The sequence below is a fragment of the Rutidosis leptorrhynchoides genome, chromosome 7 (assembly GCF_046630445.1).
Source record: "Rutidosis leptorrhynchoides isolate AG116_Rl617_1_P2 chromosome 7, CSIRO_AGI_Rlap_v1, whole genome shotgun sequence".
NCBI lineage: Eukaryota > Viridiplantae > Streptophyta > Magnoliopsida > Asterales > Asteraceae > Rutidosis > Rutidosis leptorrhynchoides.
Window position 1 is genome coordinate 346,298,885 of NC_092339.1, and position 4,343 is coordinate 346,303,227.

A 4,343-nucleotide genomic window follows, 5' to 3' on the forward strand; every position below is an offset into this window, starting at 1 on the left:
CCATTTCCTTCAAAATAGTCAAATGGAACAAGTTAATCATACAGAATATTAAGAGTAGTTAATAGTATTTCGTAGCATAATATGAACTCATTTATAAAAGCTTTTTCTTCATATTAGCGTTTTATAAGTTTAAATTCGGGTAGTACCTACCCGTTAAGTTCATACTTAGTAGCTAATATACAATTCAACTACTACAATTCTATATGAAAAACTGATTATAATAATATTTTGCGTTCAAACTTTTACACAATATTTTACAAACTTACAATACCGCTTATTTTACATATAGCATGAAATATATCACACAATAAATTTGATACAAGATGGTTGTGAAGATAATTCTAGCTAGTACACAAGTCGTTCAGCAAAGGCAATAAAGACACGTAATTCATATGTCCAGAAACAAGTCATGCATTCTGGTTTTACTAGGATTACTTCCCATCCTTGGTCTTGTGGAACATAACCATTATGGCCGTTGATAAGACAGCGTGTTGTAACGTCGTCAAAGGGACGAGGGTTACGTAATGTCCAACAGTCCCGTAACAATCTAAGAACCTCATTTCTTACCCCAATTACCTACTCCGTCACTTGTGGGAACGTTTTGTTTAATAGTTGTAGCCCGATGTTCTTGTTCTCACTTTGGTGAGAAGCGAACATTACTAATCCGTAAGCATAACATGCTTCTTTATGTTGCATGTTAGCCGCTTTTTCTAAATCACGAAGTCCAATATTCGGATATATTGAGTCAAAATAATTTCTTTGACGACACTTATAGGCAGTGTACCTAATCGTACAGTAGTGTAGTTTTTAGTAAGTCCGGTTCGTTCCACAGGGAATCTTTTTAAACAAAGCTTAACGCTATATTAGTTTACATTTATAAAAATACAAATATATATATATATAAGTAATATTATTATTATAAAGGGGGGTTTTTACCGTTTAATGACCGGTTTGTCGATTTTAAAACTTTAGTCGCAGTTAAAACCAAATGTAAAATAATAAATAAATACAAGACTTAATTTAAAGCGTAAAGTAAATAACGATAATGAAATTGCGAATAATAAAGGTGCGATAAAATAAACTTGCGATAATTAAAAAGTACGATAATTAAAAGTGCAATTAAATACAATAACAATAAATAAAATGCGATAATTAGAAGTGCAATTAAATATAAAATAAAGGAAATTAAATATGAAATAAAATAATTATGCTTATTTAAACTTCCGTAATCATGATGTTTGACGTGTTGATTTTAGTTTTATGCCCATGGGTTAATTGTCCTTTGTCCTGGATTATTTAATATGTCCGTCTGGTTTTTGTCCATAACAGTCCATCAGTCATAAATATAAAGTGCGAGTGTCCTCGTCAAATTATCCTTATACCCGAAGTTAAATATTCCAACTAATTGGGGACTTAAACTGTAACAAGATTTTAATACTTTGTTTAATAATTACACCAGGATGTCGACTGAGTGTAGCCCAAGATTTTAATATTTTGTTACCAATTATACCAAGTGTCCTTGTACATAATTTCACCCCTGTTTTAATTATTCTAGTGGCTATTAATCCATTCCCGTGTCTGGTTAAATGAACGATTATTCGTACATATAAATACCCCGCCCATCGTGTCCGATCGAGTGTATATGGTAATTTATAGGGACGCCCAATTGTAAATCTTTATATTAACATTAACAAACTATCATTTAGTTAAACAAATATAAAGCCCATTAATAGCCCATAGTCTAATTTCCACAAGTGTCGTTCTTTTGTCCAAACCCCAATTATGGTACAAAGCCCAATTACCCAATTTTAGTAATTAGCCCAACATCATGATTACTTCGGATTAAAGAAGCATAATAATAACTGAGCTACGAGACATTAAATTAAAAAGGTTGAACATAACTTACAATGATTAAAAATAGCGTAACGTTACACGGACAGAATTTTGACTTACACCCTTACAACATTCGCTAACATATCCTTATTATTAGGATTAAAATTAAAATTAAAATTAAAATTAAAATATAAATATAAATATTTACGTATAGATATAGAGAGGATGGATATATATGTTGTGAAAAATGATCAGAATTCGGTTGGCTTTATAGGGAATTGAGTTCAGGGATACTCCGCGACTCGCGGCAATTTTTGCCTTCAAACTCCGCGAGTCGCGGAGTTTGAAAATACAGCTCACCAACTTTGGAGTCTTTCTTGCCGACGGATTTTTATTATTTATATAATATATAAATAATTATAAGAATTATTTAAATATTATATTACATTTATGTGCATAGTTGACTTGTAATTTTTAGTCCGTTGCGTCGAGCGTTGAGAGTTGACTCTGGTCCCGGTTCCGGATTTTCGAACGTCCTTGCGTACAATTTAATATCTTGTACTTTGCGTTTTGAATCTTGTACTCTTGTAATTTCGAGACGTTTCTTATCAATAATTGGAACCTCTTTGATTGTATTTTGTACTTTTGAGCTTTTTGGTCGTTTGTGTCTTCAATTCGTCGAATCTGTCTTTTGTCTTCATCTTTTATTATTTAAACGAATATCACTTTTAAATAGAACAATTGCAACTAAAAGCTTGTCTTTCTTGAGGAATAATGCTATGAAATATATGTTCGTTTTTAGCATTATCAAATATTCCCACACTTAAGCGTTGCTTGTCCTCAAGCAATATCGTCTTGAAATACTAGAATCACTTCTTTATTCTTCACACTTTGTACATCAGTGATTTCTTTAAGGCGGTATAAACAATGGTAGTAACGATATGGTTTACAGTCCCACATGACTATAAAAATTTAGATCCATTAAGGAAATTGGATCTTTATGAAAACATTTGATCTTTTGAAAATTAAATCTAGTTTTTACCCTAGATAAGTTTTCCGGAATAACCCTTCACCGGTGTTTGCAAAATATTTTTGTGGGTTTGGTGGGTTTCAGATTTGAAAATTTTAGCTCAAAACTTATGGTTTTGTGTCACCCATTTGCTAACCTTGTATTTGGAAAGCAACACGTCCAGTTTACTTGTCCCGTATATTACCTTTCGGTAAACTACCGTCCGGTTGTAAAGGAAAGCGTTGAACATGCAACTGTTAAGGCAATGTCCCCTGACATGCTTTTAATTATGGTCTATAACATGTCAGACGCAATTACTATCCTTGGTAGGAGCAATAGTAAAGCTCATCCTTATAATTTTTCGGTCTGGCACAAGGTCCTGTCTTTGACCATGCTATGCAACCACCGTTCTTACGGTTGACACCCGATTTGGTTCAGGTGACCTAATGAATTCCAGGTGAATTCCTAGGATTTTACGTTCAATGGTAATGAACGCATTGAAAATAGGGTTTTCAGAAAACAAATCGGTTTTATTTTTGATCAAAATATTTTCTCGTTCAAGCTCGAGTTTAGATATCATTCAATTCCATGAGTTTGAATTCTCAATCTTTAAGGTCAATCTCTAGGATTGAGTAATATCAGGCTTTAAAAGCTGATTTTTAATCTTTAAGGAGATTATCCTTTCTGGGGATCTGATTCATTAGTCTTATCAAGCTAATTTGCATGGTGCCCCCCCATTGTACGAGATAAATCCTTCTCATGGTTAGGATAAATCTGACCACTTGGCGACCCTGTTTAATGCTGAGGTCCGTAGATTTCCTGCTGATTTTAGTGATGACTTTTCTAGATTTTTCGTCAACCTACAGCTGGTCTGGACGACAACTTCTTGACCTAAATCAAGAAGCGCGTGTCTTTTTCGGAAGACTTTACTTCCTTTTAATGATGGAATTGATTCATCGTGTAGATCCATCTTTCTTACAGTAAATCAGGTAAAACTTTTTAGTTTAGTCCAAAGCAAAAGTATTTTCAGTTATTTGTACAAAAATATGTGATATATATGTTTTGAATAACTTGGAGAATTTTCCCACACTTGGCTTTTATTTTCCTTTTTATTGTCCTCTATTCTATTTTAAATGAATTTTAACATTTTGGTTTGTTTCTCAATTTATGTCCTTTACGAGGTTACAATAATTTCGGTGTTAAAACCTAGTTTTATCGTTCATAAATATGTATAAACATGATTTTGAGTTCATTTAATTGAAAATTTTGAAAAATTTTACTAGAATTGGGTAGTCAGTATATAAGACTAGGGCTGTTCTTTATTATCAGAGAGCACTAGATTCTAATACAACTACTGCTTTACTAGTATTTTTAATGGTAACCAAGTGTTTAAGATAAAAATTATAAAATCCGAAAGAATTTAACCCCTTCCCACACTTAAGATCTTGCAATGCCCTCATTTGCAAGAAATCAGTAACAATTTAAATTATTGAGGGTGATT